This window comes from Hemiscyllium ocellatum, unplaced genomic scaffold (assembly GCF_020745735.1).
Source record: "Hemiscyllium ocellatum isolate sHemOce1 unplaced genomic scaffold, sHemOce1.pat.X.cur. scaffold_510_pat_ctg1, whole genome shotgun sequence".
Taxonomy (NCBI): Eukaryota; Metazoa; Chordata; class Chondrichthyes; order Orectolobiformes; family Hemiscylliidae; genus Hemiscyllium; species Hemiscyllium ocellatum.
This window is the reverse complement of record NW_026869091.1, coordinates 246,995-269,699: the sequence shown is the minus strand read 5'-3', so window position 1 is coordinate 269,699 and position 22,705 is coordinate 246,995. Positions and strand designations below refer to the sequence as shown.

At 38.6% G+C, this 22,705-nt stretch overlaps 2 long non-coding RNA genes across 4 annotated transcripts in view; one reads left to right on the top strand and one right to left on the bottom strand.

The window, feature by feature from the left end:
• Positions 1-22,705, top strand: part of LOC132813877 (uncharacterized) — a 42,386-nt gene that overhangs the window by 10,143 nt on the left and 9,538 nt on the right. The window lies entirely within an intron of this gene.
• The window catches only part of LOC132813876 (uncharacterized), a 45,216-nt gene continuing 33,082 nt past the window's right edge, over positions 10,572-22,705 (bottom strand). For 2 of the 3 annotated variants that reach the window (XR_009644196.1, XR_009644198.1), the window contains 3 exons: positions 16,625-16,694; positions 15,458-15,575; positions 10,572-10,675 (listed from right to left, as the gene is read on the bottom strand). This is a non-coding gene — a long non-coding RNA (uncharacterized LOC132813876). The remainder of the gene's footprint in view (positions 10,676-15,457; positions 15,576-16,624; positions 16,695-22,705) is intronic. The other variant, XR_009644197.1, reaches the window with a different exon arrangement.

Genomic DNA, 22,705 nt, shown 5'->3' with positions numbered 1-22,705 from the left:
ACTGTGCCTGAGTGGTGTCCCATCCCCCACCTTCAGCATTCCCTCTCCCCATCCCCGGGGTACAGTGGCATCACTGTGTAAAAGGGAAAGGCAGCATTGTCCTCCCAGACCATAGGGCTGCTCTCTCATTAGGGAGAGATGGCTGGTGGTGTGTTTAACCTGAAGGTTACCACAGCCCAGGCAAGGGGAGAGGTTAGAAAGGAGAGTCCATCTATTGTAGATGGATATTCTTGACCTGTACCATTAACACCCATGTCCCTGCAACTAAAATCCCCCATTCCTTGTACCATCCTGGTAAATCTCCTGTACCCCCTCTCAGGGACCCTGACATCCTTCCCAATGTATGGGCGATCTCTGGTTTACACAGACCCAGCTGCTCTGTGTTCCTGTGGGTGATGTCATCATAGAGCAACAGTTGCACTAAACCTCACTGTCTGTAAGGGTGGGAGACACAGAAATCCCGAAAACATTTGAGATGTATTTAGTGTGCACTTGCGATGCCATGATAGATGAGACTTTTCCACAAGTACTGGAAAGTAGATCAGGATAGTTCGGTGGTAGTTTTCTTTCTCACAGATGGATCACCAGAGCCTTTTTCTGTTCTGTATACAGCTGAGATGTTTATAATAGGAATATGACAGGCTCCATTGGACATCAGGTCAGAAAAGGTGATACTAGAGTAGATGGCACATGGTTGGTCGATGTTTTTGGGAGGTAAGTGAGACGGAGTGTTTTAAGATGAAATTCAGAAGCTCAGCTCAGTGGTTTACAATGACATTGATTAGATACTCATTAAGAGAGATCAGCTGGCAATTATAAGCTGTTTGCAGGATTATTGAATTGATAAAGGAGACAGACGTGCAGAGATTTTTTTGGAAGGCATTGCTTTTTCATTCAAATATCTCGGATGTTCAAGAGGTCTATGTAGCTGTTCATTGGTTCTCTTGTCCAGACGCTAATTTATAATTCATATCGCTTTTATTGTGCCCGGAGTTTTGAGATTTGTATCGGATTAAGAAGAAAACGTGAAGCTATTAAAATGAGAACTTAAGTGAATAGAAAGCACAGTAAATTTATATTACCGAGGAAACAGAGAGTATTTGCTCCCAATAAGCAGACAAATATTTTTTATATCGAAAGTGTGGTGGTGGAAAAGCAAAGCCGACCAGGCAGCATCCATGGAGCCGGGGATTCACGATAGAACATAGAACAATACAGCACAGAACAGGCCCTTCAGCCCACGATGTTGTGCTAAACATTTCCCCTAGATTAAGCACCCATCCATGTACCTATCCAATTGCCGCTTAAAGGTCACCAATGATTCTGACTCTGCCACTCCCACAGGCAGCGCATTCCATGCCCCCACCACTCTCTGGGTGAAGAACCTACCCCTGACATCCCCCCATACCTTCCCCCCTTCACCTTAAATTTATGTCCCCTTGTAACACTCTGTTGTACCTGGGGAAAAAGTCTCTGACTGTCTACTCTATCTATTCCTCTGATCATCTTATAAACCTCTATCAAGTCACCCCTCATCCTTCGCCGTTCCAACGAGAAAAGGCCGAGAACTCTCAACCTATCCTCGTACGACCTATTCTCCATTCCAGGCAACGTCCTGGTAAATCTTCTCTGCACCCTCTCCAAAGCTTCCACATCTTTCCTAATGTGAGGCGACCAGAACTGCACACAGTACTCCAAATGTGGCCTAACCAAAGTCCTGTACAGCTGCAACATCACTTCACGACTCTTGAATTCAATCCCTCTGCTAATGAACGCTAATACAACATAGGCCTTCTTACAAGCTCTATCCACCTGAGTGGCAACTTTCAAAGATCTATGTACATAGACCCCAAGATCCCTCTGTTCCTCCACCTGACTAAGAACCCGACTGTTAACTCTGTATTCCGCATTCTTATTTGTTCTTCCAAAATGGACAACCTTACACTTGACAGGGTTGAACTCCATCTGCCACTCCTCAGCCCAGCTCTGCATCATATCTGTTGCAGCTGACAACAGCCCTCCTCACTATCCACAGCTCCACCAATCTTCGTATCATCTGCAAATTTACTGACTCACCTTTTGACTACCTCTTCCAAGTCATTAACAAACAGCAGAGGACCCAGGACTGATCTGGGAACTCCACTTGTAACTGGGCTCCAGGCTGAATATTTACCATCTACTACCACTCTGACTTCAACCAGTTAGCCAGTTTTCTATCCAACTGGCCAAATTTCCCTCTATCCCATGCCTCCTGACTTTCTACATAAGCCTACCATGGGGAACCTTATCAAATGACTTACTAAAATCCATGTACACTACATCCACTGCTCTACCCTCATCCACATGCTTGGTCACCTCCTCAAAGAATTCAATAAGACGATGAAGGCTTATGCCTGAAACGTGGTTTCTGCTGCTCCTCAGATGCTGCCTGACATACTGTGCTATTCCAGCACCACATGCTTGTCTCTGATCTCCAGCATCTGCTTTCCCTCACTTTCTCCAAGTATTTGTAATGGACATGAACAGGAAATGTTAGCCTCGGCAGTTGAACAAAACTAAATTTACACTTTCTTTTTGCAATATTTGGACTGAAAACCTGTTTGTGACCATGCAACACATCAGGACATATGAACATCTCTTCTATTAAAATCCTTGGCCATTCATAATAAAGAATAACCACTGCTCTGAACAACCAGTATCGTGTGTAATTACTGAACTGAAATACCAGAGGACAGCTATTGCATTTATTGGAGGGAATAATAACAGATCCTTACTGTGGCAGTGGGGATTGATCTCAGGAACAATCAGATAATTACTCTGATTATTCCCCTGAACAGTAATTAGATGGTCATGGGGACCTTTGTGTGACCTCATGTTTAGTGTTTTGTGTGAGCATTGATTTCAAAAAACATTGAGATATTTTAAAAGATTTAGGAGCACATTGGTAATCAAGTATTAAACATATTAACTGACGTCAAATTTTGACAAAATGTTAGAATTGCTTAGAGAAACACAACTAAACGATTGTAGAATTCCTGTTAGCACAGTGTGGTAACAGGCCATTTGGTCGAAAAGAAAATGACCCTCCAAAGAGTAACCCAGCCAAACACATTTCCCGATCATATTCCTCTACATTTCCTGCTGACTAATTACACACATCCCTGAACACAATGTGCAATTTAGCATGGCCAGATCACCGAACCTACACATCTTTGGATTGTGGGAGGAAACCACAGCAAAGTCATGTCGACATGGGGATAACATGAAAATTCCACACAGGCAGTCACCCGAGAATGGAATCAAACTGAGGTCTCTGGTGCTGTGAGGCAGCAATGCTAACCACTGAGCCACCGTGCAACCATATGCTATAAGTAAAGTCAGTGATACATATGCAAAGACATATTTCAAATGAACACACTCCGATATTGTCAAAGGATGTCAAATTTACATTCAATATGAATAGATGAATGGAAAATAATAAAAAACGAAAATTCACGAATGAACATTAATTAGAAATTTAATTTGATCAAAGGCCATAACAACATTTGGACGAATTGCAATTTTTTAATAACAAACGTAGGTAATTAGCTGACTAATGAATAATTGGAAGTGGCATATATTTATTTTACAAATGAAGAAAGCGACTTGTTTTACACGTTTGAAATACTGCAGAATGACAATGTATGGGTTCGAAATGTTTGAATCAAGCTCTTTTGAACAAAAAAACCTGATCACTTACGATCACTTAGCCCTTTCACCTTTAAGACCACAACATTCTCAAATATTTTCCACGGATTTAGAACCAGCAGAACTAGTTAATTTCTTTTGTTGAGAACTGGAAGAGAATAAACAGCAGATACTGTGAATTAGTGATTCCATGCGAGCATTCGACTGAAGACAACATTCCTTCTTTCCAAAAATATATAACTTACAAAAATCCAAAATTTATTGTTATTTTTGAATGAAACAATAAAGAGATGTTAATTCTTTATCATTCGACTTTGTTGCATGAAAAATCCTTAAGTCTTATTGTGCTCCAAACATGATAAATCTTAGCATTGAAGTGAAATATAATTAAATGAATTCAACTATGTTTCCACAGGTAAAATAAAAATTAATATTAACAATGATTGTGACATTGTACCCTGCAAAATCTTTACAGTAGTTCATGTACTGTGTCGTAATTCCACATTTGCACAATGTACTGGATTGAATGAGTATTAAAAATTATTAGATAACAACAACAATTAAATCGTCAAAGTCTATCAATGTATTAAGTAATAACGAGAAACCTCATTTTGCTATGGGACTGAGCGATGTCTGGAAATGAACTGGAATTAATTCAGTGAAAAGTAATTACAGTTCCCTGTATTTTAAGGCTGAGATTAAGGCTGATCATTCTAATGAGCAAACATCAGATATTTGCAATGATGTTGGATGGGAAGTCATTGGTCCTGTTGTGGGATAGGTGACCTGCAAAATAAATGCATTTTCACACTGGAGTATTAGTACTAAGCAACAATGGATTAAATTTAAATGTGAATCTTACTATATTTGTTCAAAAGGCTTTCTTAAAAATTGTGCCATTATTGTAATGACAATGTCTTGCTAATTAGTGTTGGACATGAAGAATTAAAATGATTCAATATTTCAAAAGCACTTTGCTGTGATGTTGATTGAATATTTATTAAGATCACTAAACTGAGGAATAGTACCTAGTTTTATGGATTGAAGATAAAAAAATGAGGCCATGCAGTGATTATTGAACAAGATTCTTCTTTTTAACACAAAAATATACATTATACAAGAATTGTGAATTTCCATCCACTGAACTCCTTGTAGAGATGTGTTACATTGATTTATATGATTAATATTATGATGAATGTTTAAACATTTGTGTCAGAATTAGGAAGAGAATTAGTAGATCATGAAAGTGAACAGGATTAGATTAGATTAGATTAGATTTACAGTGTGGAAACAGGCCCTTCGGCCCAACAAGTCCACACCGACCCGCCGAAGCGAAACCCACCCATACCCCTACATTTACCCCTTACCTAACACTAGCAATTTAGCATGGCCAATTCACCTGACCCGCACATCTTTGTGACTGTGGGAGGAAACCGGAGCACCCGGAGGAAACCCACGCTGACACGGGGAGAACGTGCAAACTCCACACAGTTGAGTCGGGAATTGAACCCGGGTCTTCAAGCGCTGTGAGGCAGCAGTGCTAACCATGTGCCACCGTGCCGCCCAAAGAAATTGAACAAACAATGTAGTCAACAACATGTGGTATACAAAGCAATTTTAATAATTTTGTCATTATTGTACAATGATGAATAACGTCAGAATAGAAACGGCAAAAAACAATCGACGTGATCAAAGCTGTTCTTTTCTTACAATGAAATGAAAGCAATAATCATTTTGTAGCACACATGATTTGAAAAAGCAGTCCTTTAATATGAAACATACCTTTTTGCAAAAATGTAGGAATTTCACAAATTTGAAATGAAGCGTTTGTTGAATTGCAACAAAAATGGTTATAATTTGAATTGTCTGTTGCACACAACAAAAAGCTTAAAAATTGTTAGAATGACAAAACGTTTGTTCCCAATGTTCTTGTATTACAGTCAATGTCCAGGATAAAGTAGAATTATTGGTTGAAACAATATAAATCATCATTGATGACTGGACTGAAATATAAGATATCAATTGCACTTACTGCAGGGAATAGTAGACAAATGCTTACTGTTGTTATTAGTCTCAGGAACAATAAGGTATTTACTCAGTAATCAGGTGGTGATAAGGAACTTTGTGTTGCTTTATGTGCAATGTTTTGTGTTAACATTGATTTCAATAAAATAAAGGTATTTACATGAATTAGGAACAGACTGATATTTGGGTGTGAAGGATCTTATTTAAGATTAGACATTTCTAAATATTTACTAGAATTGCTGAGCAAAACACACTTAAGACATCATGCAATAAATGAGGTAATTGAGAAATATGTAAAGTCAATTTTCAAACGAACACACCCTGATATTTTCACAGCATTTCAATCTTACATTCAACATAAATAGGTGAGTGGAAAACTAAACATTTCACACAATTCACAAACAGATCAATAACTAAAAAATGATAAATAATAGCAAGTGGCATTTGTTTATTTTACTGAAGAAGAACAATATTATTTTCTAATATTTGTAGCACTGGAGCATCAAGTTCTATGTGTTGTCCGAACTAAGCTCTTCAGAACAAAACAAAATCAATGAATATAATTACTTCTTATATTTCATCCTTATGACTGCAATATTTTCAAATATTTTCCAAGGAATATTGATTGAGTGGAATTAGATACATTCTGTTATTAGTGACCTGAAAAAAGTAAATAACAAATACTGTGATTATTGGAATGAACAACAGATGTAAGCATATCGAATATTGATTTGGAAGGCAATTCAATTGATTTTTAGATATTTTCGAATCAGAATTCTGTACAAGGTGGGAATTGAAACTGTGCCTACTGGTGTGGTAGCAGAGACAATAACAGAGCTGCACAAGACTCCTTCATAACTTTCCCAACCATAATGGGCAAGGTGACAATCACATGCTTGTTACAAATTCTAAGCTAAAATGTTGTGTAATTACTGTAATTGATAATTGTTTCTAAAATCCTGATAGATAAGTTGACTTAATATTTTGAATGCGCTTTGCTCTGATATCGATTGTATATTCATTAATACTAATAAACTCAAAATTAACATTAAAAGGTGGCTTTAATAATTAAGAAACACTCACCAACAATCGATTTTTTTTGTAGAGTCATGTCCATTTAATTAATGCCATTTTTACCGTGACAAATGTTTCGACATTTATGTCAGAATTAGGAAGACAATAATCAGAGCTGAAAATGTGTTGCCAGTTAAAGCACAGCAGGTCAGACTAATTAGGCCAGGAAAGTGAGTATGATTGGGAAGGAAAGGTAGTGTTAATGACATTTGGTCCCAGGAGTCATTTCGTACCAAATGACTGATAATTGTGGGATTATTTTTCATTGACAACTAATGTTGGAAGAAAAAGAAACGATCTCAACATTTCAAAAGCAGTTTCTTTTTCTGCTTATGAAATTAAATAAATATTGTTTTGGAGGTCATAGGATTTGAAAAATAGAAACAGCCATTTAATGTGAGATTTGAGCTGAAGAATCGTTCTTTTCACCCCAGTGTAGTGTTTCCAATAAATTAAAATTTAGTGTTAGTTGAACTAAAGAACAAATGGATGTACCTACATTGTTTTTTTGCACACATAAAAAGTAAAACAATTTTAACATGGAAATTATTTTGCTCTGAAAGTAATAATTTCACACAAAGTAAGTGTTTATATTGAATTGAAGTGTCAGCATAACTGCAGGAGTGGTTTCCACTGAATGAAGACTCAGAAGGCAGGCAGAACTCTGGGAAGTGGAAGATGTTTACCTATGCTGCAACAAGTTAACATAGAACATAGAACATTACAGTGCAGTACAGGCCCTCCGGCCCTCGATGTTGTGCCGATCTGTCATACTAATCTGAAGCCCATCCAACCTACACTATTCCATATACCTCCATATGCTTGTCCAATGACAACTTAAATGTACTTAAAGTTGGCGAATCTACTACAGTTCCAGGCAAAGCATTCCATAGGAGTAAGTGAGGACTGCAGATACTGGAGATCAGAGCTGCAAATGTGTTGCTGGAAAAGCGCAGCAGGTCAGGCAGCATCCAAGGAACAGGAGTATTGATGTTTTGGGCATAAGCCCTTCTTCAGGAATGAGGAAAGTGTGTCCAGCAGGCTAAGATAAAAGGTAAGGAGGAGGGACTTGGGGGAGGGGCATTGAAATTGCGATAGGTGGAAGGAGGTCAAGTTGAGGGTATAAGGCTGGAATGGGGTGGGGAGGAGAGGTCAGGAAAAGATTGCAGATTAGGAAGGCGGTGCTGAGTTCGAGGGATTTGACTGAGACAAGGTGGGGGAGGTGAAATGAGGAAACTGGAGAAATCTGAGTTTATCCCTTGTGGTTGGAGGGTTTCTAGGCGGGAGATGAGGCGCTCCTCCTCCAACTGTCGTGTTGCTATGGTCTGGCGATGGAGGAGTCAAAGGACCTGCATGCCCTTGGTGGAGTGGGAGGGGGATTTGAAGTGTTGAGTCACGGGGTGGTTGGGTTGGTTGGTCCGGGTGTCCTCTGAAACATTCCGCAAGTAAGCGGCCTGTCTCCCCATTATAGAGGAGGCCACATCGGGTGCAGCGGATGCAATAAATGATGTGTCTGGAGGTGGAGGTGAATTTGTGGCAGATATGGAATGATCCCTTGGGGCCTTGGAGGGAAGTAAGGGGGGAGGTTTGGGCGCATGTTTTGCATTTCTTGCGGTTTCAGGGGAAGGTGCCAGGAGTGGAGGTTGGGTTGGTAGGGGGTGTGGACCTGACGAGGGAGTCACGGAGGGAGTGGTCTTTTCGGAACACTGATAGGGGAGGGGAGGGAAATATATCCCTATGGTGGGTCCGTTTGGAGGTGGCAAAAAAGCATTCCATACCCTAACTACGCTCTGAGTAAAGAAACTACCTCTGACATCTGTTCTATATCTATCACCCCTCAATTTAAAGTTATGCCCCCTTGTGCTCCCCATCTTGGAAAATGCTCTCCCTGTCCACCCTATCTCACCCTCTGATTATCGTATATGTCTCTATTGTCACCTCTCAACCTTCTTCTCTCCAACGAAAACTGCCTCAAGTCCCTCAGCCTTTCCTTGTAGGACCTTCCCTCCATATCATCCTAGTAAATCTCCTCTGCACCCTTTCCAAAGCTTCCACATCCTTCATATAATGCAGTGACCAGAACTGTACACAATACTCCAAGTGCAGCTGCACCAGAGCTTTGTACAGCTGCAGCATAACCTCATGGTTCCAGAACTCGATCCCTCTATTAATAAAAGCTAAAACACTGTATGCCTTCTTAACAAGCCTGTCAACCTAGGTGGCAAATTTCAAGGATCTGTGTACCTGGACACTGAGATCTCTCTGCTCATTTACACTCCCAAGAATCTTAGCATTAGCCCAGTACTTTGCATTACAGTTATTCCAACCGAAGTGAATCACCTCACACTTGTCCACATTAAATTCCATTTGCCACCTCTCAGCCCAGCTCTGCATCTTTTCTATGTCTCTCTGTAACGTACAACATCCTTCCTCATTATCCACAACTCCACTGACTTCAGTGTTGTCTGCAAATTTACTAACCCACCCTTCTACGCCCTCAGCCAGGTCGTTTATAAAAATGACGAACAGCAGTGGACCCAACACCGACCCTTGCGGTACACCACTGGTAACTGGACTCCAGGATGAACATTTCCCATCAACCACCACCCTCTGTCTTCTTTCAGCAAGCCAATTACTGTTCCAAACTGCTGTATCTCCCACAATCCCATTCCTCTGCAGTTTGTACAATAGCCTACTGTGGGGGACCTTTTTTAATGCCTTGCAGGGATCATCCCCCAAGGCCAATCTCAGAAAGTAGGTCCATGACACACTGTAACGTGTACAGTAAAAAGCAGTAATTGTACACACTTGCTGTATTACAATGGCCACATGCAGTGTGGTTACAATCCTTCACTCCTTATACAGACATCCGATCCTGTAGAACACCTAATCTCAGATGGACATTGTTATGGATAGCCCCAGCTTCCTATTGTTTCATGATGTTTAAAAGCTCCTAAAATCTTCCGGCATTGGTATCTCTCAATGTATCTTATTTCTTCAGTTTACAAAGTTAATTATTACACTCCTTCCAGCCTCAAACTCTGCCTTGTCCACAATTCTCAAGAATCTGCAATTAGAAGTATTTTTAATGTTCTGAGCAACTTTAAAATAGTAACTGTTTCTGACAAATGAACCCTGTCTGTTGCCCTGATAGCTGCTGTGAAAGTTAACTGGGCTGTATGCTGCAGCTGGTGTTTATTCATTCACTGGGACAATTATTCTTTCATTAATGAATGTCAGGGTTGGTCGTTTTTCTGTATCTGGCATGTTCTTATTACTGTCTGGAATATTACTGTCTGGACTGGCATACTTATGGACTTGGAGTAGGATTTTACAAAATATTATTTTCTTTCATCAAGATTGGAACAGACTGTTAGTTTATCTCTCCTCCACCATCTTGTGTTTTAATTCTAGGGCAGGTTGCGTCTTTTTGTTTGTCAGACATTTCGTATGAGCCAACATAGGCCATTCTATTCCAGATGGGGCAGGGCACCCCTACAACAGCAAATCAACCAGGATTTCAGTATTAAAATACAAATCTGCATTCGCTACCATTAGGGAACAATACCGTGCAATATGCCTACGTCACTGAGACTTAATTCCACACTTAAAGCCAAATATAATGGATTTCATCAATGATTAAATATTAGATATAAGGAAAAAATTGTCTTAAAACAGGTCACTGCAAACTTAAAATAATTAGAAACTTCATATTGCTATCTGTAACATGTAGAAATGAACATTAATGATTGGAGTCTAAAACAATTAGACGTATCTTCATTTGTAATATTAATCCAATGATTTCTCTGAACATTCAAATGAGAAGGCATCAGATATTTCCTGTGAGTGTTGGATGAGGAATCATTGCTTGGTTCATGGTTGTGTTGACCTGGAAAAAAGATCCATTTTGCTGTGTAAAATTGGCACGACGAAATAATGGTTTAAATTGAAATGTGAATCTCATGATATTTGTTACTAAACTTAAACAGAATTATTGTGTGATGTTGGTCTAACAATGAATTGGTAATTTATTTTAGAATGCTGACACATTAAATGATTCAATATTTCCAAACGAGTTTGCTCTGATATCGATGACACAGTAATTAGTATCAGTGAGCTGAGAACTAGAATGCTGGCATGATGGTTTGGAAAATACATTCGATATGCAGTGATTATTGATCAGAACTGTTTGGTCATTCAACATTCTCAGATACTCCTGCAATCTTTACTTGCTGTCTCAGCTTTTCTTCTGTGGAAATACAATATATAATCCATTCAATTTTCCATGTCATCAATATTCAGTCATTTGTGTCAGCATTACAAAGAAAATAAATCGATAAGGAACATGGTTATTATAGCGAAATACAGTCAACAGCATTTAAAGAGGAAATGTTTCAATAGTGTCTCTGAGTAAACACGTGAAAAGGTTTAATGGGGATCTGTTCACAATGTACTTAGCCACAATTACATTTTCTTAACATGATGACTGGAGGGAACTTATCAGAAAACTCGCCTATATTTAGGAATTCCTTCATCTCGATACATGTTACTATCAGCATCCTCAGTCACAAATAATGAAGTGTGATTATTGGCATGGGAACATGTGGTGTGTAAATTATAAGAAGGTATCTCTTGCATATCTTTGGGATGATGTGATAGCGTGCTGCCTGCTGTGTTTACTTATCCTGAGAACAATATGATACTGACAAAAGGTTTTTCACTGAACAATTATCGGGTGGCCTTGAAGACCATCTTATGGCTTTATGTGCAGTGATCACTTTGATTTCAAGACCTTTGATATATTTTCCATGATTTGGAAAGTGATTAGATTACTTACACTGTGGAAACAGGCCCTTTGGCCCAACAAGTCCACACGGACCGACTGAAGCGCAACCCACCCAGACCCATTCCCCTACATTTACTCCTTCACCTAACACTATGGGCAATTTAGCATGGCCAATTCACCTAACCTGCACATTTTTGGATTGTGGGAGAAAAGCGGAGCACCCAGAGGAAACCCACGCAGACACGGGGAGAATGTGCAAGCTCCACACAGTCAGTCACCTGAGGCGGGCACTGCACCCGGGTCTTTGGCCCTGTGAGGCAGCAGTGCTAACAACTGTGCCACCGTGCCACCCAATGTTCAATAGTTTTGTGACAAATGTCTAATGTGGTCATTAGCTGGATTCAAAGCATTCAATGTGTTGGTGCAAAAACCCTTCATTGTTGACACTTTCAAGAGAGGTATATAATGCTCAGGCATTGGCTGGAAGTCAAGGTGTAAGAAAATTTGGGTCATCCTGGAACTGATTGATTCTCGCTGCTGTTTGACTTAGTTTGATTAATTTTGTGTTTGTCCCGATTTATCTGGCTGTAGGTGAATTTAGAATGTATAATTTCTGTCCAAGGGTCACCTCACATCACTGGAGAGTGAAAATATAGTTTACATACAGTGATAACAATGAATTGATAATTAAATCTTGTGTTTTAACAGATAAAATGATTTATTTTTTCCAGTAGGTGTTAGATATTGATTAGATATTTATTAAAATAGATAAACTGAGAATTGTAATCCTGTTGCAGGATTGTTGAATTGTTAAAAGGTACATATGTAGAGTGTTTTTGGAATGATTTGGTGGTGCCAGTGTTAGATTGGGCTGTACAAAGTTAAAAAAATCAAGCACCACCAGGTTATGAACCAACAGGTTTATTTTGAAGAACTAGCTTTCAGAGCGCTGCTCCTTCATCAGTTGGTTGAAGGAGCAGCACTCCGAAAGCTAGCGCTTCCAAATAAACCCCTTGGACCATCACCTGGTTTTGTGTGATTATTTAACTTTGTTTTTTGGAAGGAATTGTTTTTTTCATTCAAATATACAGGCTGTTCAAGAATTCTATCTAGCCTTCCATGGCTTTCTTTTAGAGACCACACATTTATAGATTAGATTAGATTAGATTAGATTACTTACAGTGTGGAAACAGGCCCTTTGGCCCAACAAGTCCACACTGACCCTCCGAAGAGCAACCCACCCAGACTCATTTCCCTACATTTACCACTTCACTACGGGCAATTTAGTATGGTCAATTCACCTAACCTGTCCATTTTTTTGGACTGTGGGAGGAAACCGGAGCACCCGGAAGAAACCCACACAGACACGGGGGAGAATGTGCGAATTTCACACAGACAGTTGCCTGAGGTGGAATTTGAACCAGGGTCCCTGGCGCTGTGAGGCAGCAGTGCCACCATGCCACCCACAATTCATATAATTTTCACTGTAATCAGTATTTCAAATTTGCATTAGATTTAAGATGAAAATGAGGACCAATTAACGAGTGCTTCCATGAATGGAAAACACAGTAAATTGAATTTACAGAAGCAAATTCAAGTTTGATCCGAATAAGCAAATCAATACTTTGAATGGAAATGATCCGAAAATGTTTACATCTACATTTGAACTAAGTCAAATGACTCTTTTTTTGAAATAATTGGACTGAAAACCTGTTTGAAAACATGTACAAATCAGGACTATTGACAAGTCTTGCTGTTAGTGCTCTTGGCCAATCGTAATAAAGAATAAATACTACTTTGAGTAACAAGTATCATGTGTAATTGCTGGGCTGCAAAGTAAGAGGATAGCTCTTGTATTTATTGGCAAGAATTATAACCAAATGTTTACTGTGGTTACTGCACTCAGTAACAATAAGATCAAGATCAATGGCTGTTAGAATCCTTGGCCACTCGTAATGAAGAATAAACACTGCTGTGAGCAATACGTATCTTGGATAATTACAGAACAGAAATTTCAGAACACACTCATTGTATTTACTGGAGGGAATGATAATCAGATGCTTACTGTGATGATTGATCTCAGGAACAATAAGACAGTTACTCAGATTATTCCACTGAACAGTAATTAAATGATCATGAGACCATTGTCTGGCTTTATGAATAGTGTTTTGTGTGAGCATTAATTTCAATAACATTGTCATAGTATACAAGTCTGCAGGTTAGGTGAGTTGGCCATGCTAAATTGCCCATAGTGTTCACGGATGTGTAGGTTAGGTGCATTAGTCAGGGGAAATGTCGAGTAATAGAGTAAGGGAATGTGTCTGGGTGGGTTACTCTTCGGTGGGTCGGTGTGGACTTGTTGAGCCAAGTATCTGTTACAACACTGTAGGGATTCTATGACTCTATGATTCTTTGATTTAGGAATAGATTGATAAGCGAGTGCTAAAGATACTATTTAAAGTCAATAAAATCTTTATGTTGAGTAGAATTGCTTAGCAAAATGCATTGAAGCCATCATACACAAAGTGAGATAAGTGGAAGTAGTAAGGTATTTTGATTAAATAAAATGAATGTCATTAGTTAGATATTTTAAATTTGAAAAACTACAGTGTCCTCAAATCTAAAATTTAGAGACAATGTAATGTGATACATACATTTATTAATGACCTGAAGATAATAAATTGCAGATTCTGTGATTATTGGAATGAACAACAGACAGAGCAAATCCAAAATTGGATTGAAAAGCAATTCAAACTCTGCTTAGATATTTTCTAATCACCATTCGAAGCTGTTTTGGTGCATCTCTGTTGAAGATGGGAACTCAACGCACACTTCCTGGTCTCGTGGGAGACACTCTACTGGAGTTCCACAGGTTCCTTTCATTGTGTTCCCACCAAGGAAGGGTGGGATTATAATTAATTGTGATTACTCAAATGAAAACTAACCAGTGTCCACTCCGATAATTGGGCTGGGAATTAATTCGACTGTTTCTATGCAATGGACTGAGAATGAAATGGTAATTCACAATAATGATGGTACTAAGTATATAGGCTCTTACGTAAAAATTACTATCGTGACAATTGAAGGAAAAATAAATAGACATATCATGCGCTTATTGTAAATTCATGAAAAATACAACTGCTGAATATGTTTAAAGCAATTTTTCTGATAATGAAAAGATAATTAGAATGCTTAGCACCAGGTGGAATCACCAAAACAAAAATTATTCACTGTGACTATTCAGCTGCAGGCAGCTCCCCTTCCTTACACAAATGTACAACTTCCAACAATTCAAAATGTACTCTGATTGATAAAGGGAAGAACAAACACATGTACGTTTTTTTCTCGTGTTTACAAAAAAAAGTCACAAATTTGAATATTTTTAGCTTTAAAATATTTAACCCTTGCTGAGATCAGAAATACAATAAGCCTTCACGTTGAAGAAAAATGTAATCAAATCAAATCAAAATATACATCGATATTCACAATAATTGGGAGAGTGAACACTGCAATATCTTTCCATCAGTTGATGTACTGAGCCATAATTCCACTTTTATATCCCTTACTGGATTGATCAGTTATTAGATATTAGCAATAACTAAATTATTAATATGCTGTCAGTGAACTGAATATTAAAGAGAAATCTCACATTGCTGTTTGAACATACAATGTTCTAAAATAAACAGTAATTATTGGTGAAATGTCATTAGATATCTCTGAATCGATGAGGCTATGGTTACTTTGATTGTTGAAATGAGTGGCATTCAGATATTTCCAATGAGCATGGGATGGAAAATCAATCTTTTTGGTATAGACGTAAAAAAAAAGTTTTATTGGAGTATTGTCAATAAGAAATATAGGATTAAATTATGATGTGCATCTCACCTTACCGAATATTTTCAAGTTTTCTAAAAGGTTTCTAGTCCAATCATCAGTTTAAAAGGGGTCATTTTGGTTCAGCAGATCAGTAACTGCAAACATTTTCAACACATCTCCATCAAAGCTGATAATTCAGAAAAAAAATACCAAAGCATTACCAAATGATAAAATATATCTTTAGATTAGAGTCAAGTTCATTCTCTACTTATTTTATTCCTATTTTTGACACCAGTGACTAAATATTGATTAGATTAAATGTCATATGTGTTAGACATGAGTTTTCTCTCAAAGATCTGTGCAACACAGGAATGGGCCCTTTGGCCCATAACGTTGTGCGGAACATAATGCAAAATAAACTCACCCCTTCTGTCTACCCTTGGTCCATATCCTTCCAAATTATCTAAATGAACATTTAAAAAGCCCTAATGTATCTGCCTCTACCACCAACCCTGGAAGTTCATTCCAGACACCTACCACTCCCTTTGTAAAAAACAAATTGCCCCTCACATGCCCCTTGAACTGTCTCCCCTAACCTTAAACGCATGTCACATACTTTTGACGTTTCAACTCTGGGAAAACCATTTTGACTGTCAGCCCTATTTACGTATCTCCTGATTGAATAGACTTGCATCAATTCTTCCTCCATCCTCCGCTACTCCACAAAAAAGCAACCTGAGTTTTTCTCACGTCTCCAAATCCAGGCAGCATCCTGGTAAATGCCCTCTGTACCCTCTCCAAAGCCACCATACCCGTCCTATAATGTGGCGAATAGGAGTGAATACAATACTTTAAGTATGCCTTAACCAAAGTCTTATAAAGTTGCAACATGCCATCCTGACTCTTGTAACCAGTTCCCTGACCAATAAAGGCAAGCATGCCATTTACCTTCCTGACCACCCTATCTACTTGCATGGTCACTTTCAGGGAGCCATGGTCTTGAACGCCAAGATCCCTTTGAACAACAAAGCTGTTCAGGGCCCTGCCATTACCTACTTTTCCTTAATATTTGAGCTCCCAAAGTGAAACACCTCACTGTTGTATGGATTAAACTTTGCCTTTAATTTCTCTGCCCATATCTGCAATTTATCTTTTTCCTGCTTCATTCTTTGACAGCCCTCTACATTATCCACAACTGCACTGAACTTTGTATCATCTGCAAACTTATTAACTCACCAAATTAGATTTTAATCCATGTCACTTATATATATTTGTCCCGCAAACAGAAGGGTTCCAGTGCAGATCCCTGTGGGAAAAAGACAGAAAATGAGGAAAATGCAGAATTCTTGAATAAATGAGGTTTCTTTCAATGACAAAACTATTCTGATGAATAATCTCTGAAGGTGTGATTTTTGTTTTGAAATTAACCCAATATTTTAATTCTCAGTTTACTGATCTTATTGAATATCTAGTACAAACTGCTGTGAAAATATTGAATCATTTTAAGTGTTTAGTTCCAACATTAATTATTCTTTAATTGTAATTTCAATTATCACACCATCATGAGAGTTGAATCTATTATTTCTTAGTGCCAGTATCATGATGAAATATTTACACTCGTTTCAGGTCAACACACCTGCAATCAAGCAAAGTTTTCTCACCCAACACTCATAGTAACTATCTCATTCTCTTTCATTTGAATTCTCATTTTAATTAAATGATTATTAATCAGTCCTATCAATTAAGAGATGGCTAACTAGTTTTCACATCAATATTTCAGTTCTTTCCAACATATTGCACAATTACATTGCAGTAAGGGGTTTCTCATCATTCTTAAATTTGTTATCAGCTATTTTTGTTCTGATTTCCAGTATCCACAGTTTTTTGCGTTCTTGTATTGATTGTATTTCATTTCAATGCTAACATTTCTATATTTCTGATTATTACAATAAGAGCTAAGTATTTTTCATGTTAAACATTATATTAATTTCACGTGTTTCTTGTGTATACAAACCAGAATTAACAAATGTTTGCTCTATTCTTTTACAATAAATCTTGAATTCTTAGAAATCACAATTTTGTGAAAATGAGGGAAATTATCTTTCGCTTAATAGTCACATTGAATGACTAATGCTTTATTTCCAAGTCATGTGCATTACAAAGCAGTTTAATTTTGAGTACATAAATAACTGCTTCAAACATATTTAATTACTTGATTATCATGAGATTTATATTTATTTCAGATCATTGTCGCTTCGTTCCAACATTTTTAGAAATTACTAATTCCTTTTATCAGTCCATTACACACTGGAATTGTCGAATACAACCCAGTCTGATTATCACAATAAATATTTGAGCAGTTTTCCCTGTGAGTAACCACAGTAAGTATGTGATTATAGTCCTGCCCTTCTTGCATAGGAAGGGCTCTGGTAATGTCTGTACTGAAAGACCAGGAGGTATGGGTTCAATTCCAACCTTCAACAGAGATGTGTCAAAGCACCTCAGAGTTGATTAGAAAATATCTAAGTGTCTTCTGAATTGTTTTTCAATCCAACATTTTCTCAACTTGTATCCGTTGTTCATTGTAATGTTCACAATATCTTGAATTTATTTGCTTCCGTTCACTGACTAAACTATGAATGTTATTATGCTGCTTCTAAGTACCTCTCAACTTTTAATAACTTTGCAGTCATAAAGATTCTACAGTGTAAATTACATTTAAGGTAAGGGGGAAAGATTTAAAAGGGATCTGAGGGGCAACTTTTTTCACAAAGTGTGTTTGGCTCACATGGAATGAGCTGTGAGAGGAAAGGCGGTGGCTGGTACAATTATAACATCTAAAAGACTTTTGGACAGTTACATGGATAGAAAACGTCCAGAAGGATATGGAACAAAATGGGGCTAGTTTAGTTTAGGGAACCTGGCCGGGCTGCCTGAATGGCCTGTTTCCGTGCTGTATCAAGCTAGCATAGTACAATTCAAACTTGACTGCGATGGGTAAAGGAGAGAACAAACGGGTGTTGATTCGATTTTGCGTCCATAAAAAAGTGACATGAATTTTAAATAATTTTGTCACAAGAAATAGTTCACTCTTATTGTGATCAGAAATACAATGAATGTGAGCATTGAAGTCAAATATAATTAAAACAATTCAACTGTGTTTATATGGTTAAAATAAAAATTGATATTCACAATCATTGTGAGTTTGTACACTGCCATATCTTCACATTACTTCATGTACTGAGCCATTATTACACATTTATACCCCCTACTGAACGGAACAATAATTAGATGTTAGCAACACTTAGATTTTGAAAATCTATCAGTGCACTTTGAAGAAGGAGAAATTTATGTAATTTTATCCTGATCGATGATCCGACATTTGTGTCTGAATCAGGAAGAGAGTAAGGAGATAACCAAAGTGAATATCAGAGTGACCACAAGATACAGTCCATGACATTTGATAGAAAAAAGAATTTGCATAATCTCATGGTTATTGAACGTTAATAATTAATTCCCTCCGCAGCTACTGTACCAGTCCAAGTCCAAGTACAACAAGATCTGGACAATATCCAGGTTTGGGCTGACAAGGGGCAAGTAACATACATCCCACACAAATGCAGGCAATGACCATCACGTATAAGAAATAATCTAACCACCATCCCTTGACATTTGATGGCGTTGCCATCACTGAACACCCACTATCAACATCCTGGGAATAATCATTGATCAGAAACTGAATTGGTCTCACCACATAAACACAGTGGCTACAAGAGTAATTCAACTGCTGTCTCCTGAAAGCCTGTCCAACAGCTACCAGACACAACTCAGGAGTGTGATGGAATACTCCCCACTTGCCTGGATAATGCTGCCCTCACAACACTCAAGAAACTTGATACCATCTGGAACAAAGCAGCCGGCTTGAATGACACAGCATCCATAAGTATCCACCCCCCCACCACCACTGATGCTCCGTAGCAGCAGTGTATACTATCTACAAGATGCACTGCAGGAATTCACTAACCAGCACCTTTTAAACCCATGACCATGTCCATCGAGAAGGACAAGGGCAGCAGCTAGATGGAAAGGCAACTATCTTCAAGTTCCACTATAAGGTACTAATCACCCCAAATTGGAAATATATAGCTGTTCCTTCACTGTCGCTGGGTCAAAATCCTGGAAATTCCCACCCCAAAGGTATTGTGCTGTATACCCACAGCAGGTAGGCTGCAGCGGCTCAAGAAGACAGCTCACCACCAATTTCTCAAGGGCAACTAGGGATGGACAATAAATGCTGGGCTCAGTCAGTGACACCCACATCACATCAAATAAATATTTTAAAAATGTGTACAAGATAAAACCAGCTCCACACTGTCCTGGCTGCAATCTCTGCCCCTTATTGACAAAGATAAAAGAATCTGACCTTGCTCAACTTTCTCATCAAAACCAAGTACAGTATTCACCCCAGCCCTCTCTTACATGAACCAGCAGCATTTCCATCACCAACAGTAGATCCACTTAAAATATTTTGTCAGTAACTTTTAATTAACTGGTTACTACAATTACAATGCAATCTGTACAAACAGACCAAATACCTTTTATGCAACAACAAATTTTCTAACAACTTTTCTCGATCTCTGTCATTCTTTTTAGTTCGATGAGGTAGGGAGGGATGGAAACACGACAGTGATGTAAGATATATGTAATACAGTGAGACAGGGAAGCTAGTATGGCTCATGTTGACTCTTAGACCCCACACAGTGAAGCAACACATTCACTGCATAATAAACATAACATAACATTTCAACCCCACTCACACCCGGCGTGACAGAAATAAAATGTGGATCGGTTGGACAGGATAGGTTTGTTACAGTTAGAGTTTGGGAGAGTGAGGGGTGACATGACTGAAGTATCTAACATCCTGAATGGTTTGATAAGGTGGATGTGGAAAGGATGTTTCCACTTGTGGGTCATTCCTGAACTAGAGGGAACTGCTTTAAAATTGGGTTCACCCTTTCAGGACAGCGATGATGATATTTGTTTCCCATCAGAGGGCTGTGCAAATTTGGAACTCTCTGCCCCAGAAGGTCGGCTCACTGAGTATTTTAAGACACAGGTTGATAGATTCTTGTTAAGGGACGTTGGGGGGGGGGGGTGATGGAATATAAATTACAAACAGATCAGGCCTGGTCTTATTGAATGGTGGAGCAGGCTCGAGGGGCTGAATGGTCACCTTCTGCTTCTCTCTCACATGATCCCCAGACTGAGAGCTTTGTTTAAAATTCATTCACTGGGATGTAGGTGCCACTGGCTGTGGGCAGCATTTATTCCCCAGAGGGCAAATAAGAGCCAACCACATTGCTGTGGGTCAGGAGTCACATGTAGGCCAGACCAGGTCAGGATGGCAGCTTCCTTCCCTAAAGGACACCAGTGATCCAGATGGGTTTTTCCTGACAATCGAGAATAATTTCATCAATAGACTCATAATTCTAGATGATTATTAAATTGAAGTTCCACATCTGTCGTGGTGGGATTCGAATGAGGGACCCCAGAATATTCGCTGGGTCTCTGCATTAACAGTTCAGCAATGATACCACAGGACTGTTCCCGAGCTACAAAGGGTGGGAACCAAAACCTTGATCAAACTGGGAGAATTAAGGAGCGTTGAAGGGAATGGGGGAAGAGAATGACCAAGTTTAGGTTCAAGGCAACTGAAACTAAAGCCACCAACAGGGAGGAGAACAAAGTAAGAAACCCTCACACAGCTGGAATTGGATAAGTGCAGATACCCCAGGGAGGTGTGGAACTACACAGGGAGGACAGGGTGAAGGCACGGGTAGGTTTAAAAGCAGTGAACCAAATTTTGAAATTTTCTTCATGAACATAATGTAGATCAGGTTAAAACTGAGGTAGGTGTCTGACACAACTTGCTGCAAGGACACAGACAGTAGAATCTGAAGTGATCATGAGGTAATGGAGGTAGAATGTGGGAGACAAGCTGGGACTGTATTGGAATAGTCATGGTGAGAGGGAACAAATGCTGGATGCAGGGTTTCAGCAGCTGATGGACTGACGCTGAGGTGAGCCATCGGAAACTGAGCAAGTGAGCACCATCTAATAGGACAGAGAAACTGATCCATCAGCCTGAAACTGACTGACCACGTGGCTGTCAGTGACTCCAACACAAGTGAATGGAAACATTGCTCAGAGCCTGTTTCTGTAACATTCAACACAACCAGGAAATAAAAAAAATGAATAATTAGCTGAAAACAAGGCAACTGCTCTGTTAGAGTCTAAACTATTCAATGTTCAGTTATTGAACATTATTGATTCACAGAATATTCTAACCTGCACAATCACAGTAAAAGGGGAAAGTAAACAACATTCTTGGCAAAGACATAATGAAACAACTGCTTGTATAAAACAGCTGAGAACAAAGGGGCTAAATTCTCCACAAACTGACAAACACAGGTACCATCGGTTTATAGATAGACAATGAAATTCTTCAGAAAAACCCTTCCCTGCCGATGGTGTGTGAACTGCCACTTATTTCCTTTGAAAAGAGTCTCTGTTTCCCCTCAGAAAAGCAGGTGTGTCGCGCACTTACAGACTGACTTACAGACAAAGGAAACCTGATCTGAGACTCGCAGGTTAATGAAGCTATTAGTGACAGTCCATTGCACACAACAAGAGCTTAGACCACAACAGATTCTAGTGAAACCAACAATGCAATGAAAAAGGTGAATTAGTCTTTATAATCATGCAGCCTCTCTCAATCAAATAATCCCAGTCAACCTCCAAACATTTTTAAACTATTAATCCCTAATTTCCTCCAAAAATATATCTAATTATTCTCTTCAAAGTACATTTTAAATGGTCAATTCATAATCACATTTCATTTCCAGTTATTCTTAGAGCCAAACAACTTGCAAACTAAAATAGTTTTCATGTCAATAATGACACTGGAAACTTTGTTATGTAGTTTAACCATATTTCCAAATATTGTTTTGGTTCATTATTGCAGTGAAGCTAAAATTAAAGTCTATTGATTTTCTCTGATATCCTTCCATTACTTTATTCCCTAATAACAATGCCCATGGTGTAATGGGTGACAAGCATTAAAATAAAATCAAATTTTCATTGCAAGAACTGGTACAAATGATCACATATTATTCAGTTCATTCATTGTCGTTGACGTTAAGAGTTATTTTCACTGTATGATCATGTTAAATTCACTTAAATAATCACAGTACAATTCTCACCTCTATAGATCTGTAAAGTGAATGTCAAGTTATAAATATTTCAAGTAAAACCAAA